General features: G+C 36.9%; 1 protein-coding gene across 1 annotated transcript in view; it reads right to left on the reverse strand.

The window, feature by feature from the left end:
* The window catches only part of LOC311592786 (uncharacterized protein), a 386,211-nt gene that overhangs the window by 58,129 nt on the left and 305,552 nt on the right, over window positions 1-22,530 (reverse strand). Inside the window, exons 52-54 of the mRNA XM_084773587.1 lie at window positions 21,697-21,811; window positions 18,877-18,991; window positions 2,635-2,716 (exon numbers count right to left, since the gene is read on the reverse strand). The gene's annotated coding sequence lies outside the window, so the exon portion shown is untranslated. The remainder of the gene's footprint in view (window positions 1-2,634; window positions 2,717-18,876; window positions 18,992-21,696; window positions 21,812-22,530) is intronic.

Raw genomic sequence — 22,530 nt, forward strand, 5'->3', positions numbered from 1 at the left:
GAATTTACTACCAAGAATATATGAACTACAACTGTAACCTTAAACAAAATATCTAAAGTAGAGACATAAATGTTATGAATAGATATTTCACCGGGGTATAGAAGTATGCAAAAACATATACAATTATTCAATATTTTCAGTCTTAATGAAACACAAATCTAAACAGCCTTGCGATCGATTGCACAAACCTGAGAGGCATACTGTTAACAGGAGATGTAATGAATGTAGTATGCTATGTGGGATATCATATGTTATGTTATGTGTAATGTTTCTCATTAGCCTAGAAACTGGGGATACATTTGGGAGAGGTCAAACTTCCTATTTGAAGGAACATGTCCTTAGCATTTTGCAAAAGCAAGACATGCAGGGAGAAATAAGCCATAATATTACCGATCAAAGCTGGGAATTGTGGCACATGTCTTTTATCTCAGCACTTGGGAAGCCAAGGCAGGTGGGTCTCTGTGAGTAAGAGGACAGCCTGGTCTTCAAAGGGAGTCGAGAACAGCCAAGACTACACAAGGAAACACTGTGTTAAACAAACAAACAAATAAACAAACAAAAGCTCCAAAATAAACAGCAGAAACAAACAAATAAAAAACTACTGATCCACACCCTTACATAGAAGCAAACTCATAGTTCAAATAAAAATTTTAAGAGTTACCACTTTTCTCAAAACAAATAAAAACATTTCTCCAAATCTCAAAGAAAAAGAAAAATTCTAGCACAGAATCTATACCTGTGTTCCTAAATATATTTATAAATTGCAATTGCTGAAAATAGAAGTTGTGCATGGCCTCCTACATAGCTATAAGACATGATGAACAGACCATATGCAATGACTCATGCAGTGTATTTAGGAGTGCCTTTTCTATAGTGCAGCAATGTGAGCCTCTGGAAAATTCTATGAATCTTCTTTGATGTACTTTGATGTGGATCTGTGTGTCACTTGTGTTCTAATTGCTAACATCTCCATCAGCTTTAATTGGAAGTTAGTTGCTAAGGACTAATATCAAATGATGAAATGGCTTGCTTAATGAAAGTCAGCCTGAAAAGATTGTGATGGAAATACAGCTTCATGTTCCCAAAGCCCCTGGGTATGTTTATGCAAGTCAGAACTTAGGGTTTCCCAAATATTCTCACCTGACTTATCCATTAATTCTATTTTTTCATAATATTTTTTATTTATTAATGGGAATTTCACATCTTCACCCTGAGCAACCTCACTTTCTCATCCTGCTATGTATGACCACAATCACAGAAGAAGAAGTAGAGGAGGAGGAGGAGAAACAAGAACAAGAAAGGAAGAAGGAGGAAGAGTAGTAGGAGGAAGATTAATTCAATTTGAGTAGACCATATACTCACTGGAACATGATCAAACACACACTGCCCAGCCTATTAAAATGAAAAAAGCACTGTGTCCTTCCCCACCAATACCACCTCTAGAATTATGCAATTGTGAACAGCTTCAGCATCACTATAACAATTTTAACAGTTCTCTTTGATGTCTTTCTGTCTCAGCTGTGTATGGTAAGGTGTGGGTAAGGGTTGTCACATGAGCATTCTGTTGTCTCTCTTTACAGCCTTTTCATCTGTTGAAAATTATTTACTTATTTTCTTAGTTGTTTCTGTTCTGCAAATTTAACTTTAAAAATATTTTATGCAATACTTACTCTAAAATAGTTCTTTGAAAAAGAAGAAACTAGACTTGTGTAAGGTTGATAATGATACCATTGATGAAATTTTCAAAGGAATAGATTAAATTTAAAAAGCATTTGACTGGAGAATCTTCTTTTATATGTATGAATACTACGATGTTATCCTAGAAAGGCTCTTGGCCAAGAAAATTGTAACAAACCAATTCAAATTATTAGCATTAAAAACTGCTTTTCCACTACTGGTCAAAAAGAAATGAACATATTTGTCGGGAGTCATTTGTAAAGGCTCTCTGTCCATATGCACTGCTCTCATGCTCTCTGCTCCAGCATAAAAATCAGATAGATTGCTGAGGCCGTGAGTAAGCAAGATGTTCTGTCAAGTAAACACTCAAGGTCTTAAGAATATCAGAAAAATTGATCCACTAGCCTATTGCTATGCCAGTACCAAGCTGTTTTAATTACTATTGCTCTATAGTACAACATGAGATCAGATATGGAGATTCCTCCAGAGGATCTTTTATTGTATAGGATTGTTTTTGCTATTCTGGGCTTTTTGTTTCTCCATATGAAGTTGAGAATTGTTCTTTCAATATCTTCAAAATATTTAGTAGGTATTCTGATAGGGATTGCATTGAATCTGTAAATTGCTTTTGGTAAGATGGCCATTTTTACTATGTTGATTCTTCCGATCCACGAACAAGGCAGTTCCCTCCATCTTCTGATGTCATTTTCAATCTCTTTCTTCAGAGGTTTAAAGTTTTTTCAAATAAATCCTTCACTTGCTTGGTTAGGGTTATTCCTAGATATTTTATATTACTTGTGGCTATCGTGAAGGGAGTAATTTTTCTAATTTCTTCCTCTGCCTGTTTGTCATTTGTATATAGGAAAGCTACTGACTTTTTTGAGTTTATTTTGAAGGCTAGTGGATCAATGGAATGGAACTGAAAACCCAGAGATGAATCCACACACATTTGCTCACCTGATTTTCGACAAAGAAGCCAAATCCATTCAATGGAAAAACGACAGCATCTTCAACAAATGGTGCTGGTCTAACTGGATGTCTACATGTAGAAAAATGAAATTAGACCCCTATTTGTCACCATGCACAAAACTCAAGTCCAAGTGGATTAAAGACCTCAACCTAAAACCACAGACATTAACCCAGTTGAGGGAAAAGTGGGGAAGAGTCTGGAACTCATAGGCACAGGAGACAACTTCCTGAACAGAACACCAACAGCCCAGGCCTTAACATCAACAATTAATAAATGGGACCTCATGAGGCTGAGAAGCTTCTGTAAGGCAGGTGACACTGTCAAGAGAACAAAGCGACAGCCTACAGACTGGGAAAAGATCTTCACCAAATCTTCATCTGACAAAGGTCTAATATCCAAAATATATAAAGAACTCAAGAAATTAAACACCAACAAACCAAATAACCCAATAGAGAAATAGGGCACAGAGCTAAACAGAGAATTCTCAACAGAGGAATATCAAATGGCTGAGAAACACTTAAAGAAATGCTCGACCTCCTTAGTCATCAGAGAAATGCAAATCAAAACGACACTGAGATTCCATCTTACACCCATCAGAATGGCTAAGATCAATAACTCAACTGACACCTCATGCTGGCGAGGGTGTGGAGAAAGAGGAACACTCCTGCATTGCTGGTGGGAATGCAAACTAGTACAACCACTTTGGAAAGCTATCTGGTGCTTTCTCAGAAAAATGGGAATAGGGCTTCCTCAAGACCCAGCTATTCCACTCCTTGGAATATACCCAGAGGATGCATTACCACACAACATGGACATATGCTCAACCATGTTCATAGCTGCCTTATTCATAATAGCCAGAACTTGGAAACAACCTATGTGTCCCTCAATAGAAGAATGGATAAAGAAACAGTGGTATATTTACACTATGGAATACTACTCAGCTATTAAAACCAAGGAATTTCCAAAATTTGTGGACAAATGGATTGAACTAGAAATTGTCATAATGAGTGAGTTCACACAGAAGCAAAAAGAGCTAAATGGTACATATTCACTTATATCGAGACACTAGTCCAAGGTGTACGTCCCCATGAAAAACTGTACCTACCAGGATAGTGGGTAAGAGGGGAGGACATCCTATTGAAACTTTAGGTGTGAGAAGCCTGGGAGAAAGAAGAAATAGAAGGATCTAGTGGGTCCTTGAAAACTACAGGCGAGTCTGGGCCCTGGGGTTCTCTGCAAACTGTGGCAACAGCCAAGGAAAAAATAGGCAGTAAACCTTGAACCCCTACCCGGACTAGCCGATGGACATTCTCCACTGTTGAGTGGAGAAGGAGATCTAACTTTCACACAAACTCTGGTGCCCCATATTTGAACATGTCCCTTGGATGGAGATGCCTGGTGGCACTCAGAGGAAAGATAATAGGTCACCAAGGAGAGACTTGATACTGTATGAGCATATTCAGGGGGAAGAGGTCCCCCTCAGACACAGACTTAGGGGAGGGGAGGGGAGTAGGGGGGAAGAGGGAGGAAGGGAGGAATGGGAGGATACATGGGATGGGCTAACAACTGAGATGTAATATGAATAAATTAATAAAAAAGAAGGAAAAAAAGAATATTATTATGCATAAAAAGAAATATACAAATCTTAAAAAAAAAAGAATATCAGAAAAAGTACACTGTGGCTTTAAGGCTGAGAGTTGATTGAGATTACCCGACCGTTCCCTTGAGAATATCTGCATTACCTCCTGAGAGTGACCTTCTGCTTTAATTTCCCATGCTCGAGGTGTGTATAATTTGAACTAGTGAATAAAGCTGATGTGTCCTCTGTTGTTGACTGCAGGCCATGTCAAGTCTATCCTGTGTTTCTGACTATTTCTTGCTTCAGTTTCTCATTTTGTTCTTTTATTACTCATCCTTACTCCCTGGTCTAGGATCTGTTCAATATTGTCCAGAGTGAGCTCTGGCAAGTGGGGCCTAAGCAGAGGGACTCCTAGATAGTGGGGATTCATTGAAGGACACCAGAAGATAAAAGTGAGCGCATATAAAATAAAGAGTGAGGTATAATCTTTCAAGAGTAAAAATGTGCCAAGGTAATAGTCGCTTGCTGTTTGTACATATGCTTACAAACATCCATCAGGTCTGAGGAACAAAGGTAAATCAGCAACATTTTAAAAAATTTTTAGAGTTTGTAGAAAGTGTTTGTCCATGGTTCCCTGAAGAGGGAACAGTAAACTTGGATACTTGGGGAAAGATAGGAGTTTAGTTATAGGATAATTATGATGTTTTTGGATCTGAGAAGGTTCATGCAAACACTTTTACTTTGTGGGCTTTAGATAGAGATAGTTTAGACCCCAGGCAATTAAACCAACATTGTGACTGACACTGCAGTGCTCAAGAAAAGTGAAACTAAGCCTTCCACTCTGCAGCCCAAGCCTGTGTAAATTCATGCTTCAGAGAACATAGTACAAGAACAGCTTGGTTGTGGTCACATAGCTCCTTCTAATTTTCTCTGGAATCTGTTCAGCTATATATTACCTCAAGACTGTGTCATTTTTGTCTTGCTCATCAGATTATTTTATGGTTGTCAAGACCAATTTTGTTTCTATGTCTGTAAGTTTAATTTTTTAAATGTTTAATCTCTTATATTCTGAGAAAAAGGCCAAACTTCACCTGATTGCCATTTTCCTAACTCATTAAAAAGATTATCAAAAAGGAAGACAACAAAAACTGATAAACTAGCTCTGTCCTTGGAACCAAGCATTTACAGCTCGGAGTATACAGTTTGGATCAAACTAGAAACAAACCCAGGGCTTCTGAAACACCCAATGATGTGCTCTGACATCTGGCAAGCCCAAAAGCTTCAATATAGTGAGCATACTACCCATAATGGGGAGGAGTAGGGTATTGAATAATAAGAGTTAATGTAGTGATTCCACTTAAAGATGCTAAATTGTTTTTTGTTATTTTTTAATTTTTTACTTTTATTTTATTAATTTATTCTTATTACATCTCAATTGTTATCCCATCCCATGTATCCTGTCGTTCCTCCCTCTCTCCCATTTCCCCCTTACTCCCCTCCACTATGACTGTGACTGAGGGGGACTTCCTCCCCCTGTATATGCTCATAGGGTATCAAGTCTCTTCTTGAAATTGTTAACACTGTTAAAATTTGGTCTTAATTTTAAAAATTATGGTTATGCTCTATGACTTCACTTTTCAAAACAATGGAAACTATGATATTTTATTAACTTATAAAATAAAGGGCTGTAACAGTTGTCTTTGATACTATGGCTAATGTTTCTTTTAACATATACACAGATAGTCAATATATGGCTTGAGCCTTACAGATTTTAGAAATGGTTCTATATATTGAGACTACTAACATTCAAATGCAATTATTATTCACTCAAATACAGAGACATTTACATACAAGGACTCATCCTTGTTATGTCAGCTACATTTGAGCTCATTGTGGATTTCCTGGTCCTTTCACAAAAGGAAATGATATCTCAGAGAGAACTACAGGACAAGTATATTTTACTCAGATTGAACTTGCTCAAAAATCTCATGCTTTGCATGATCAAAATAGTCAAAGTCTAAGAATGCAGTTTTATATTACTTGAGAGGCTGTGAGAAACAATTGTTAAACAATGTTCTGCTTGCACGCAATTTCATCCTGTTCCTCTATATGGAATAAATCCTAAGGGTCTGATTCCTAATCAATTATGGCAAATGGATGTTACTCATATACCAGAGTTCAGAAAATTAAAATATGTGCATGTTACTATCGACACTTATTCAGGATTTATAATGGCTACTGCACAAACAGGAAATGCAACTAAACATGCTGTTTCTCATTGTCTATAGTGTTTTGCTACACTTGGTATACTTGCTGCAATAAAAACAGATAATGGGACAGGGTATACAAGCCGAATGTTTCAATGCTATTGGGCTCAATTCTCAGTCAGTCGTAAGACTGGAATTCCTTATAATCATCAAAACCAAGGGATTATGGAAGATGCTCATGGCACATTAAAAATTCAATTGTTTAAAATTAAACAGGGGAATTATACCCCCTCCTCTTCACATAAGAATTTAAATCATGCTCTTTTTATTTAAAAATTTTAAAAGGTGAATGATCTTGGTCATTCTGCTGCAGAGAGGTTATGGTTACCTAGAACTCAGAATAACTATGCTTGGGCTAAGTGGAAAGACCCTCTTACAGGGGAATGGCACATCCCCATCCAGTGTTAATTCGGGGAAGAGGACATGTTTTTGTATTACACAGAATGCTGAGAATGCCAGGCAGTTGCCAAAAAGGTTGGTGAGTTTTGCGGGAACTGAATATAAGATAGTTGATGCTGTGGATGATGAGAAGGATGTGTCAGATGATGCAAGCTAGTGGAGAGCTGTGTTGGATCCACATTACAAATGCTCCACTTTTACATCCTACACTTTGAGAAGGACTAGAAACTATGGTACTGGTGAATAATATGCACTTGCTCGTACATGCTGTCCTGAAATGTTCAAATACGCAACAAACATCAAGATTTAATTATTTAGGTTTTGGAAAAGGGTTGCCCTCTTTTTGCAAAAAAAAAAAAACAACAAACAAACAAACAAACAAACAAAACAAAACAAAACAAAAAAACACTTCTCCACCAGGTTGTGTTGGAGTCTATAATCATACTCTTATTGGATGTGGAGGAATTTGTACCAATGCTGAACTGTTACTTCTTAAAGGTAATTTGGTAATAGGAAATGTTTCTCTGCAAAAATTTTTACCATATGGACCAGAGACATATTATAAAACGTAAAACACAAAACTTTATCATGGAGAAGCTGTCTAGGAGACAAACTATTACAACATAATGTGACTAAAAGCAACAGATTTCCATTGGAGTGGTCAGGCAACCAAATAGGAAGTACTGAAGAATCACCTCAACTTAATTTGCACATGGGAAAAAGGACTGTCTGTAGGACCTTGGTGGTCAGATTCAGGATATCCTCAGATGTATGTATGGAAAGTTGCTTCAGCCATGGGCCTGGTAAGAGGCCAAGAAAGCCCAGAGGTCCCGCTCAAACTAAGGCACCAGCCAAGGACAATACAGGTGGTAGACCTTAAACCCCTATCCAGATCTAGACAATGGACAGAACACTCTTCACAGTAGAGTGGAGAGTGGGATATTACTTTCTCACATACTCTGGTGCCTCACCTTTGACCATGTCCCCTGGAGGGGGAGACCTGGTGGCACTCAGAGGAAGGACAGCAGGTTACCAAAAAGAGACTTGATACCCTATGAACATATACAGGGGGAGGTAATCCCCCTCAGGAACAGTCATAGGGGAGGGGAGTAAGGGGAAAATGGGAGGGAGGGAAGAATGGGAGGATACAAGGGATGGGATAACCATTGAGATGTAACAAGAATAAATTAATAAAGGAGAAAAAAAAGAGGCCAAGAAAGGGCTCTTATGGAAACAACATTCCTGGATGTCCTCTATCAGGAATTATTAAAACATGTGTAAACCCACCTTATGTTCAGTTACTGGGAAATTCAAAAATTACTTTTGTTAATGAGTAGTTCAGTATTAGCTGTACTATTTGCACAACTACTAACTCTGTTCCTGAGGTACATAATGGCACTCAAGTTATGGTACTTCAACAGCCGTCCTGTGTTATGGTCCCAGTTAACGTTTCAGGATCTTGGTATGAGGAAAAGAGTTTACAAATTTTGGAAAAACTGAGAAATGCTTTAAGTAGACAATAGAGAATGAAAGGATTGATTATAACTGGGATTTCTGCTTTGCTTAGTCACAGAGCTACTACCACTGCTGCTGCAATTACTTTGTCTCAAGAAGTGCAAACTGCTTCTTTTGCAAATCAGCTATCTAGAAATGTCACTATGGCGCTTGGAACTCAAGTAAATATTGATGTTAATCTAGAGAATAAATTATATGCATTGTATGAGATGGCATAATTTCTATGTGATGAAGTACAGTGAGTTAAAGTTAGAGCTCATTTAAATTGTCATGCAGATTATGATTGGATTTTTGTTACTTCTAAAGTGTATAATGAAAAGGTTTATAATTTGAGTTTAGTTAAAACTCACTTACAAGGAGTATGGAATAATGCAAATGTTTCTATTGACCTAATATGGTTGTATCAAAAAATCTTAAACTTGAAAAATTCTAAACTGCTCAAAGTTGATGCAGCTAAAGCAGCAGAAGATATTCTAAGTGGACTAAAGGCCACTCTTCCTTCTTGGTCATCCTTTACCTCTCTTTTAGGAGGGCTTTAACCTGGAGTATATGTGTTTTATTTGATGTCTGTATAGTACTGATTTTGGTCAAAACAATGGTCAACTCCTTCTGGAACATTTGAGCTGATGTGCACAATGTCAATTTACGAGCATTGCTATAATCCCTCTGCAGGGTTTGGTAGTCAGAGACAGGTAAGATCCATTAGGGATAGATCAACCTAAGATAGAGCATGAATGATGGCGTTCATGTACCAATTATGGTTAAGACCTATGCCCTTAATAGGACAACTTAAGACAGGAATAGTCATTCTGCCCCTAGCAATTAGGCTATGGCTTTTTTTTTTAATTAAAAGGGGGGACTGTTGGGAGCCATTTGTAAAGGCTCGCTGTCCATATGCATTGATGTGGTGCTCTCCAAAGAATCATATGGATTGCTGAGACTGGGATTGAGCAAGATGTTCTGCCAAGTACACACGCAATGTCTTCAGACTATCAGAAAAAGTACACTGTGGCTTCAAGGCTGAGAGTTCATTGAGATCACAACACCTTTCCCGTGAGAATGCCTACTTTATCTTCTGAGAGTGACCTTCTGCTTTGATTTCCCATGCCTGAAATGTGTATAATGTGAACTGATAAATAAAGTTGAGCTGTGATGTGATGACTGCAGGCTCACTTGAGTCTATCCTGTGTTACTGACTATTTCTTGCCTCAGTTTCTTATTTCTGTTCTTTTATTTCTCAGCATCATTCCCTGCTCTAGGACATGTTCAATATTGTCTGGAGCATGCTCTGGCACATATTTAACATATTTATATTTTAAAATATATATTGACCTATTTGAAAATGCCACTGTGAGACAAGAAGTAAATGACAAGTTTAGAGAACCCCAATGTCTTATGAATGTATTTCAACTTCAAATCCTCATAGTAGTGGAGGAAATTGATTTGATAACAATCCTCTATGACAAACACACGAATACATAAATATTTAAAGAAAAGACAATTTTGAAAGTACACATAAATGTCTGAGTTTCATGCAATTCTAAGAACTGTACTAACAACTCTGTAGAGACTTCAGGTTGTGTCACACACAATAAACTATACTTTGATACTCTGTTCACATGCTGTAAACATTTATTTTGTTCTGAGCTGTACTCTCTATTCAACCATGATACCATAATCAATTATTTGTCTGATATCAATTTCTGTCTGACTCTCTTTGTATCCATCTTGGTACAATCATTCAGACAACATCTTAATCCATCCAAAGATGGGTTAAATAATACAATGATAAGGACTTATCAAAGATACTTAGCTCATCCATTTTTAGATGCTTTATCCGATTAACAATATTATACTGACAGAAAGTTGGCTTGTGGATCACCCTGTTGTCTCCATGAGATGTCAAAAACAGCTATTTCCTCAATTTCTGAATAACTGAAATCCTTCTGTGATGGCTTCTCACATGTGATGTAATTATTTGTGCTAAATCCCATCTTTTATTTTTTTCAGTGTCATTTGTAGAAACTGGACTCTCAGAACCTGGTCCTCAGCTCCTCTAATATTGGGTATCTTGAATATTGCGTATTTTCTTTGCTCTCTTAATAAACAACATTCTGAATAAATTGACATTCATTTTGTAAGAGATTAGGTATGATATCTTTGAAGAATTTTCTACTTCTGTGTATTTATATTTGATTATGTTCCTGACCTTGTTTATTCTCTATTGCTGTGATGAACACTAGGACTAAATGTTCTAGTGTTTATTTATTAGTCTTAATTACTATTTTAATTACTACTGTATGTAATAACAAATGTTTACAATTTTATGTTTTATATTTATACAACAAATTGTTGCTGAAATGGTTTATTTAATCTTGTAGATCTTAGTAAGGAAGTCAGGGCAGCAACTCATGGCTGTAACCTAAACTCTGGAACTAAGAAGGAGCCACAAAGCAGTGCTGCTTACTGGATTCCTATGGCTCACATAACTTGCTGTCTTATATAATCTGAGTATATTTGAGCAACATAGAAATTTCTCAAAATTGGCTTGTACTTCTCACAACAGTCATTAATTTGGAAAATACTTCAAAATAAATTCTGAAAGAGTACAATTGAAAAAAATTCATTTGATACTCACTATTCTCAAATATGTCTAGAATTTATAAAATTTAAAAAACCTAATCAACATAAAGAATAAGTATGAGAATCATCCGATTTAGGGATGAATACACGGTGCATAGAAGGCTGGATTGTAATAAAAATCTTCCACATCAAGAATTGCACGTATATAAAGAATTTTACCAATTAAAGTCATACAAACAAAATGTAACTCAATTAGCTCTGATGCATTTTGAGTTTTGCTGTCCATTTTCTAGGATATTTTATGGGATGAAACAGAGAAGAAAAAGTGTGAAGCTCAAAGCAGACAAAGTTGAAGAGCTAAATGTGTGCTGTCATGCTCTCAGCAGTGAGACTTGTGAGCCGGTGCAGCTGTCATTGCCCTTCCAGGCTTTCAGTGATAGGACCTGCTTCTCTAACACTAAGTAGGAGTTCTAATGCTGTTCAGTATTCACTCACAGTTGAGTGAGGTATTTGTGCTTTTTAGACACCTCTGTAGGGAAGCATTTTGTGTTCTGCATTGATTCTGAGATTTTCATTAGCATTTTCCAACCCACATACAACATTTTGTTTCATCTGAAAAAAAATAAACCCTTTGTCTTCGTGATCTGACAGTTGAGACTGCAGCTCGTACTCCATTGCATTCAACAGTACATATGTGATGTAATTTTGGAATGTTAGTGATAACAGAAGATGTAGTCACGGAAGATTTTCTGATGTGGTCCACAGAATGTAAGGGACTCTTTTATAAAATATGCAAATCTGAACTCTATTATTACTAGAATAAATTATTTTTCTCCACATGTTCCCACTTCTCAGGAATAAACATAAAGAATCAGGCAGTATAATCAGTGTGGTATCTTAATGAAAAAATGCTAAATTAAATGTCAACAATTTAATAAAATTAATTTATCCACTATCAGTGGTGGTTACTATTGTAGTTACTAATGTATGTATCAACAAACACTTAAAATTTTATGCCGTATATTCATGTGAAAATAGCCTTAACTTTACATTAAAAATTCAGTACACCCACCCTTCAGGTTTCTGGCTCTCAGTCATTCCCAATGTTATCATTATTATCCACCTAGATATCCTCATGGAACAAATCTCCCTCCTGACCAGATTCTATGAAAAATCCAGGTCCAACGATCAAGTAATACCAACGATGCTCTCTTATCCTATACTCCATGCAAAACAAATGCACATGAACTACCACTCAGTTACAATCAGAGACTGTCAGTTCCATTAAAGAGACTGTTAGGAAATATCTAAGCTCTCGGAGAGGCTCACAGTGACGAGTGAGAACTAACCATGATGTAGCAATTCTTCAATGGAGTAGCTGCAGTCTCACGCTTCTGTCTGATTCTGAATGCTGAAGTGAATCACCCGTGTTACAACTGAATTCAGACTCCAATCCTGCATCAGGAATTATCAATCTTAAAACTGAAGCCCTGGCCTCAGAAACAGAATCAGACTCCAAGCAGAGATAACAGGAACAGGTGACTCTGCCTCTGTGGAATCCCAGCAAGTCCCTGCATATGCTAGGTGTCTTTTGGCTCTGTCTCCTGCAGACTTCAGGAGTAGTCCTCCCTCTCAGCTCATCAGTTTGCAGTCAAGCCCCTGGCTAGAGCCTGGAACCAGCTAAGAGCTGGACTCCTGCCAGGAGCCTGACTGGCAAAAATTCTATGTGAATGGGCTCATATTAGCTCTGGTTGCCTATGATTGGTGGGTGTGTGCACGATAATAAAGAGCAGGTTAATAACCAATCAGGAGAGAGATCTCAAACCTAGGAATGGAAAAGCCTGCTGTTGCCTGGGAGATCTCCATCAAAATTGCTGCTCCTTCTCATCTCCCCCCTCCCTGGGTATTGCAACAGGCACAGGGAAGGGGAAGGAGAAAGACAGAACAAATGCTGTATTTCCTCTGGATCTGGCTTGAAAAACTGAAAACAGAGTAAATCTGCCAGAGATGCCTGGTACGAAAAACCGGGAACTGGCCATCCATTGGCCCTAGTCCTGGCTCTTTAAAAGAAGCCTACATTTCTGTCTGGTGACTCTGACTCTGTTACTGTGGAGTGTCAAATGGAGCCTGCTGCTTATTCACTGCAATCCTCCTTTGTGAGATTTCTCGAGCGATGCGGTTATATGATAATCAACGACACTGTACCAGTTTATGTGTGTTACAGTTCACAAAATAAAGGTTTGAATTACCTAAATAAATGATTATCACAACTAATGTTTGAACCACATACCTAATTAGCAATGAGTGTCCTAAAGTATCCTAGTGATAAAGAAATAGTTTAATTGAAATTTATTTTATAATGGAATGTATAAGATGTAAGTATATTCATGTTAGGTGTCTTCTAGCTCTGTTGCTTGGGGGTCTCAGCAGCAGCCCCTTTCCCCTTCTCAGCTGCTTGAAGTCAAAACTCTGTGTAGGGCCTGGAACTATCTGAGATATGGAAGCATTCAGGAGCCTGATTGCTAAAATGCCTACGTGAATGGACTCATATTAGGCCTGGTTGCCTTTGATCGATAGGGTATATGTGTATTTCCATGTGTATATGCACATTGTGTACATTCATGTGCATATGCTTATGGAGACTGCAGAAATTCTAGAATTTCTTTTTAGGTATCATTCATATTTTCAAAAATACTTTATTTAATATTTGTAAATACCTATAATATATTGGAAATAACCTAACCCCATTTCCATTATGATTTACCATGATTTTTTCCTATTGAATAAACATTTTGTCCATTTAGTGATGTCTCACTTTTTTCCTCAGACATGTGCTAATATCAAGGAGAATCAACAACCTTCCATAGTAAGCCTCTCTGAAGAAGCCTGACTGCTCCTGCACCAATAGCCCATCATATGCAGAGTCCCTCTGATATAACTGGGACTTCATGAATCCTGCCTCTAGCCATATCATGGTTTTAGCTGGCCTGATCAGGAACAAGTTTTGTTCATATTGTCCTACCTATTATGAGCCCATTTGCACAACTATGCTGCCATGTCCAGCAAATACTGTTTCAGTTCAGTGGTCTACTATGTCTGACTCATATGAGATGGTGTTTCTTACTGGACTGGATTTCACCATGTTGTCTAGGCTAGCTGCTCAGCAAGATACAGAGGACTCTCTAACTATAAACCTTAAGACCTGAAATTTTTTGTCATATCAGTATTCCTGTTTTTTATGTGTATGCTAGAATACAATGTGGGTGTTTATATGTGGAAGTCACATACAATGCTGAGTGAGCCATGTCCAAGCCTTGCAGATTTTATCCCTAAAATTAAAAACAGCTGATCAAATATAATTTTGAGACTACACTTATTAACTCTATGAAGATTCTAATATTGTCCTCCCCCAAATCTGCTGCTGTTCTGTAACTTCTTATTCTATTTCAATGGAAATTTTGAATACATGACTAAAACTCTTGAAAATAGGAAAGTGTCTGTGTTGTGTCCATTTGGGTCCATAAATATATACTAAACATTTAGAGTACAGAGGCCTTTTGTATATGTGGGAACCATACCTCTGTCAAGTTCTGTCAATTTAAAATAATTGTCCATTCTCTTTAATTTCAAAAGCAGTAACTTATATGGTCAGGTTCCACCATGCACCAGGGATGCCGTTTTAGGCATAGCATACGATTTCTTGATATGTGTGGCCAGAATAATTAGTTTAGTTTGAAACAATGTAGTTAGTTTTCCTAAATTATAACATAGAGCACAGTTGTTACTACAAAAAAAAGTTGATAGTAATAATGACTTTACTCAGCTCGCATATGTTGTTCCTCTCATTCTATTCATGCTGTTCCTGATCCTTTTAGCTCACCCTCCTTACATGTCACCCCTTTCCTACATTTCTTCTTTGATTCTTGTCTTCTTTCTTTCCATAATCTCTCTTCCTACTCACCCTTCTTTGTTTTGTTTACTTACCAAGTATGGTAAGGTTCCAAGAACTTCTGAATGTTGCCTTGTCTTACAGAAATCATAATATTTCATAAAGCCATGAACAGTGTCCCAGCAAGCTTGATTGAGTTACTGGTAATATGTTATGTAAATATAAAACATATGCTGGCTTCCCTGAGCAGCCTCTAGTATCTTATACAAAAGATGCCATGACCTCGCCCACAGTATGACTGAGAGATGGGCCATGTATGTCCTATCCCAGAGAATTTGTAATTAACACCAGTGCACAAAATTATTTTTAATAATGTTCTTGGACGCCAAATAACATGGACAAAATTTCACATTCCACACAATAGCTGGTGAAAATGAGAATATAGTGTTTTGTATGTTGTTTTCTGGTTTACTAAATACTTGGATCTACTCAGGCAACTGCAGAACACTGTGAAAGATATTTGTCCATAATTTGTCCTCAAGTAGGATGACTGTAATAGTATAATTCTAACAATTTGGTATCTGAGAACCCTTTGTAAATGTTACTTCTGGGTTGAATTCCCTTAGGATGTGGAAAGTCGTAGATTTCAGGCTATCAATGAGACTTAGGACAACAGGGATATTGTAATTGTGTCCCTCTGTGCTTGTGTTATAATGTCAGGACAGGATTGTACTTCTTTCTGTCCTGTAAATTTTATTGTCTCCATTTTTGTCATTTCACTTTGCAGTACAGGTGACTATATTTGTCTTTTTGAGGTTCCTGTATAAATGAGGAGATATTCACTTATGGAATAATATGATTACTGTAAGGGCTCCAATAAAAATGGCATAACAGTGAACAAATTCATTTCTGTTATTGAGAAATGATGTTTGTATGATCATATCTACTCCACTTATCACACAAGTAAAATAACTAATCAAAGACTTATTTTGCCACCCCACCTTTGTAGACATAGAATCTAGATTTCTCACTGAAATAACATGTGGAAAATAACACATCAATATAACAAATGTGTAGTACTTATGGATAACCCTGGAAAGCAGTGTATAATACAATAACTTTGTAGTCTATATAAACATGGTTACAACTTCTGCTCCATAGACCATGGAGTGTGTACAGGGAGGCATGTGTGATCATAAGGCAGTGCCCTCTTTTGAAGAATTCTGTGCTTTCCCACCTCATTTGAAATATGCTCAACTTTTTCTGTCTATTCTAAGTCACTACATGGATGTGGCTCATGTCTTATATGAAGCACTAAGATTTTGCTTTTTGTGTGAAAGAATTTCTAATATTTAAGTGTTAAATACTGATGTCAATGTGGTCATTCTTTTACTTTTAAGCAATGGTAAAATGAGTGTGTGAAGTGGAAGAAGAGGGAAAACCATTCAGCAGTGTGAATGATGTCTTGAGTAGGTTCATATGTGTTTGGATTGGTGAATAATCATGGAAGGTTCAATGTTTTTTTCTGTTTTGTTTGTTTGCTTTTTCTCTCTCAACATATCTGAATAGCCATAAGGTCATGTTATGTATTTGTGTGAAACGAGTCTATTAAATAAAATCTACTTGAAACAATAATAATTTAATGCCATTGTAAAGTTTCTTATGATATCAAAGTGATACATGAATATAAACTTTTGAAGACAATTTATCTTCCTATTTGTAAGCTCTTTGAAAAACATGGTATGTTGATATAAATATTGATGGTGATGTTTAGAGTCCCAGGAGTATACATAGTAAAATTCATGATTTTCTCCCTTTTTTGTAATTTATTTTATTTTTTGAAAAGTTTTTATTATTATAATTTATTCATATTACATCCTAATTGTAATTCCCTCCCTCCCCTTTCCACTCTATTCCTCTCCTCTTGACCTCTGACCAGTGAGGGCTTCCTCCACACTTTTTACTAACTTTTCTCAAGTTTCAATATTTTTACTCTTTATCATATTACACTATACTTACAGTTAGATACATAACTTTTTCCATGAAATCTTACCAAATGCCTTGATGGCTCAAGCACACCTGAATTTTTCACCATAAAGCAGTCATATTATTGTTAAGCTGAGGAAGAAATGCAGATTAAGTTAGTTATGATCCCCAACCAAGCACATATGACTATTGTTAGGGTTAAGTGTATGACCACTGAAGAAAATTTCCCTGGGACGATTCAAAATATTTAAAGGTTTGAAATTACTATTTAGCCAATATCTAAGAAAATAAATACACATAAAAAGTCAGAATTCTGGCAAATTAAAATAATACATGTCAATAAGCTTAATGAATGTAAATGACAAAGAATGTAAGTTAATAATTAAAACACAAACCTTAAGAAATAGAGAAAACATGATATATGATGACAATATGAAAGTGATCACATATGCAAGTTTAGTTTAACTTAAATAAACCATTAAAATGAAGCAATATACTAATATAAAAATGGACAAATGGTACAGGTAACCAAGAAAGAAGAAATCAGAAAAAAAAAAGAGAAGTAACAAATGACATCAAGATTTAAAGAAAAACCCTCACATATTACTAATGAATATTAAGTTATGCAAATTTAAGTGCAACTAGTAAAAGTAAGGATCTGTGAATGTTCAGTATTACTGCACGTCTGTAAGTAAACCAAGAGAATTTCCTCTTGCCAACTTCACTGGACATTATCGTAGAGGGCAATAAAGAAAACACATACTGGGCATTTTTGTTTCTTAGATGTCTGATTCTTAAGGCAAGGAAGACAACTTATATCTTTTGTTAAAGACATAACCATAAATAAACAACTAATCAAAATAAGTCAGTAATCACAAATATAATTGGGTCTAATAAATAACTTCAGCCAACAAACAGAGCATAACAAAAATAGAAAATTCAATATAATTTTTATAGAAGCACTCTTCAGTCAAAAATGAAAGTAGGATTTGGGTATGGTAGCACATGTCTTTACTCCCAGAAATTGGGAGGCAGTGCTAGGTGGATCTCTGTAGGTCAGAGGCCAGCCTGGTCTATGAAGTGAGTTCCAGGACACTCAGGGCTATATAACAAGAAATTCTGTCTCAAAAAACCAACAACAATAACAAATAAAGAATCTGGAAAGCAATTGATACCTTAGAATTACTAACTCCAATTTTTATTAAAATATTTCTAAATATTTTGTATGTATTTATCCTCAGAGATAGGTATAGATCTATGGACACTAAATGGTTCAGCAGGTTGTACTTATAAATGTGTATTTAGATATGCATATATAAATGCACCTATATATACATTGATCAGTGTGTATGTATGTATGTGTACATGTATATGTGTATATAAAATAATAATGTAGGACAATACAGGCAGTAAACTTTAAACCCCTACCCAGATCTAGCCAATGGACAGAACATTCCCCATAGTTGAGTGGAGAGTGGGGTATGACTTTCACACGAACTCTGGTGCCTCATATTTGACCATGTCCCCTGGAAGGGTAGACCTGGTGGCACTCAGAAGAAGGATAGCAGGTTACCAAGAAGAGATTTGATACCCTATGAACATATACAGGGGGAGAAGATCCCCCTCAGGAACAGTCATAGGGGAGGGGAATAAGGGGAAAATGAGAGGGAGGGAAGAATGGGAGGATACAAGGGATGGGATAACCATTGAGATGTAACAAGAATAAATTAATAAAAAAATAAAAAATTAAAAAAATAATGTTTAAAGAAAAAATAATGAACTTGAGTGTGAAGTTGAGAGTACACAGAAAGAGTTGTGGAAAGGAAGAGGCCTCTATGGTCTCTGTGGCTGACTATTATTATTGAAATAACTCACTCCTTGTATTGACATTCACATCTAAACATGTTAGGACTTCAGCAAACATTTGTCTTTTGTGGACCCTTTATCCTTTTATGAGAAAATGCTATTGTAAATTTTTAAATCACCTTTGGAAATCTCATATTTACTTTACCTTAAAATAAAGGTCTCAAAGATTCTCTAAAAATCTCTTTCCTTTGCATCTGTGTGAAACAAATTTGTATATTTGAATCTTCACCTGCGCTCACATGTTCATAATCACTCTTAATCTGCAAAACACAAAAAGATTATCATTACAGTATCTGTAGAGAAAAAGCACTGTTCACAAAACATGGGCAAAACAATGATCTATTTCAGAAAAATCTCCTCAGCTACCACACTGTATTTAATAGAAAGACTATAGATATAGTTATGGTGAAGCACTTGGGATGTCCAATGTCCATTGTTATTTGTCTGAGAAAGTGTCACCTGGTCTCTCTAGGGGAGGAAATAGGGCAGAAATGGGGGGGGGAGGGTGGAAACAAGAAGAGTGAGGGGATTACAATCGAGTTGTAATGTCAATTAAATTATAATACATTATATAAAGATAAAAATTAAAGTATCAGTTAATTTCAGGAGTTAAAAGCAAAAGTGATAAATAATCCAAATATAATCAAGGTCTAACAAAGCACTCAATCCATTAGCATCAATTTCTTTCATATACCAAAGGAGGGTATAGCAGAATAGTCAGGAGATACATATTAACCAATCCACACTAGGCAGTCATTTTCTCTGAGCCATTCCACTTCCACACTCTGAAGCTTCTTCATCTAGCTATCTTTAATTTCTGTAGAATTGATCAATTAGTTAAACCTGCCTGTGTTACTTGACTCCAGAAGAAAAAAAGAATGAATTCCTGGTCTCCCTTGCTCCACATACTAAACAGATTGTGTCCTTGGGTCATCAGGGAGACTCAGAATTAACATTGTGACTGTGGTAGCAGGTGCTGCCTCTTCATCCAACACACCTGGCTTTTGGTGAAAGCCTAGGCTGTGCAAATTATGTCATCTCCTGTCATAAGATTTTATTGAAGACAGAAAAAATCATATTAACCTGGACAGATAATTTCGCACATCAAAGTTATGTTTGATTGTCTTCACCTATATTGCTTTATTATAAATGTTCTCTGTGAAGTTCTAAAGTGGCTTTAAAACCTCCTACTTTATTATCACAATATTTGATTCTATTTCAATTTCCCCCTTGCAAACCCAAACTCAATGTAGGTTCTCCTGAATTTTTCTTCCAGTACAGAAGTCAGACCTCATACTATACCTATCCATTATACCTTATCACCTCCCTTATGTAATCCTAGTTTATAGATGCACTTTCCATACTGTTCTAAATCACTAAAATATTCCAAAAGCTTTCAGTATTTTAAAAGACCTGCTGAATGGATAAAGGTCTCAGCAAAGCCACTAAAGATGTACCATAGTCTCAAATCACTTGCTATAAACACACACACACACACACACACACACACACACACACACACACACACACACGGCTATGAGAGATTCTCTCTTTGCATGTATAAAACATTTTTGTCTCTCAAGCATTTTCAATAGTGAATAATCTTTTCTTACCATTGACTCACAAATTTGACCATAAATAAGTTTAGTATCTAAATGCTACTTCATTGATTTTCCACATTTTGACAGACTGAACTTGTATCTCTTGGTTTTCTAGGTCACTTATTCCTTCCTTACTATATGGCTCTTCCCGTGTGTTTCAGGTTTTGAAATCCTTAGCAGTGGTCTACATTACTGCTAATCTGTACCCTCTTCCCCTACTGTTCTCCTAGCCATAAAACACAAAACCTGCCAACACCAACATTTTGCCTCTTTTTAAAATTTATTCATTCTGTCAGAGACCAGTGCAAAATCCCAGGCTCATATCTCTTTCTTACTACAATCCATATCTTACACCCACGATCTCTTGTCCACTTGCTGACTCACAGTGAGATTCATCTCTCATTACTAGCAGGAGCCATATTGCCTTAGCAGCTCACCACTGAGTGTTAAGACTCAGATGGGCTGTCCTAAGATCTCATTCCACAAATCCATCCAACCATCAGCCACTTAAAATCAAAAATAAAATTACTGCTGTCCTGTGATTTTTCCTACAAATAGTTTTGCCAAGTTGGCCTCATACTAGGGATATGTTTCAGTATAATCTTATATTGATACCCTTGTCCATGCCTGTGCATTGAGCAGACACTCCCCTAAGCATTGTAATGACAAGCCCCCATGGAAAAGTTTTCTATGCAATGTTTGCTTCTGCCTTCAATTTTGCTTCAATTACTTGTCTTATTCACCGTATCAAAAATATTATCATGGATTTCCCAAACTCATCTGCATTTTCATCTACCACACTCATTCATTTGGAGAAAAGTGTAAACAATGTATATTGCTCCTCCAATGTTCCCATAAAAGAAACCTTACAATTCCATATTATAAGAAAGTTCTGGGAAACCAATAATGCTATAGTACTTGCTTATAGAACATAGATGATAGCACAGTTACTGCAGTGAGGCTACTCTCACCCCAGTGCTGCACCATGTCTTACCCAACAGGGATGATGCTTTTCTTACAACTGCCTAAATGGAGCCAACTTATTCTACTTATCCCTGGCTTATGTGGTTTAGCTCATCTCTGATTCCCTGTGTACTTATGGTATAGTTGCATAAAACAGGTGAGAGAGACACACTGGATAATCACATGATGGGCTCCTTACTGTGTCTGCTCTTCTATGTTGGCAGGGAAACAGTCACCAAGTCAACATCAGATAATCTATCAAAACTGGTACACCTCAACTCCTAAATTGTTCATTTTATGACTCAGATGATAGCCCTGTTCTACATCTTCTTTACAGAAACACAATAGAAACAATTGGAATTCTCAGCCCATTATAGCTACAATGGATAGGCAGCATTCACCTTTCTGGCAAAGGTTAACTTTGGTGCTCATCACATTCCCATATGGTACACAAATGTTCAGGTTGTATATATTTCCCAGAGGTAACATTCAACTATATAATCTTCACACCTATGTCTTGTTGATTGTAGAGGCAGAAAAAAAGCATAGTTATATGTATATCACTGGTTTTTTTTTTAAAAAAACACTGCCAGTAGAGAGAATAGGAGGGGAAAGGATGTGGGGATTCAAACTAAGGGGGATCAAAGGTGGGGAGGGGAAGGTTGAGGGCCTGGAGAGGAAACCAAAACCAAAAGCAGGGGCATCACTGAGACAAGCTGGAGACTTGTCACAAGGGTAGGCTACAGGGAGCATATGGGAATGTCTCTAGCTGAGCCTCCTAGCAGCAGGGGACATGAGACTGGGGAGGCCACCTTCTATCCAGGCAGGACCCATACTGGTGGGAGGGGAACACCAATCAACTTTCAAAACCTTTGAACCAAAATTTACCCTGCCTAAAATGATGTGCAGAGATATAGAATAGAGACTGAGGGTATGACCAACCAAATGTCTGGCCCAACCTGAGACCCTTCCCATAGGAGAAAGTCATCCCCTGATTCCATTAACAATGTTCTGCTATGTTTACAGACAGGAGCTTAACTTAATTGTTTTCTGAGAGACCTCAGCTAGGAGCCAATCAAATCAGATACTGAGACTCACAGCCATGTATTAGGTGGAGTTCAGGAAGCCCCATAGAAAAGTGAGAGGGAAGGAAAGAAGGGCCCTGAGAGAACAAAAACACTGTAAGAAGACCAACAGAGTCAACTAATATTGACCCATGGAGCTTAACAATGATG

The sequence above is a fragment of the Acomys minous genome, assembly GCF_964271855.1.
Source record: "Acomys minous genome assembly, chromosome: 2".
Taxonomy (NCBI): domain Eukaryota; kingdom Metazoa; phylum Chordata; class Mammalia; order Rodentia; family Muridae; genus Acomys; species Acomys minous.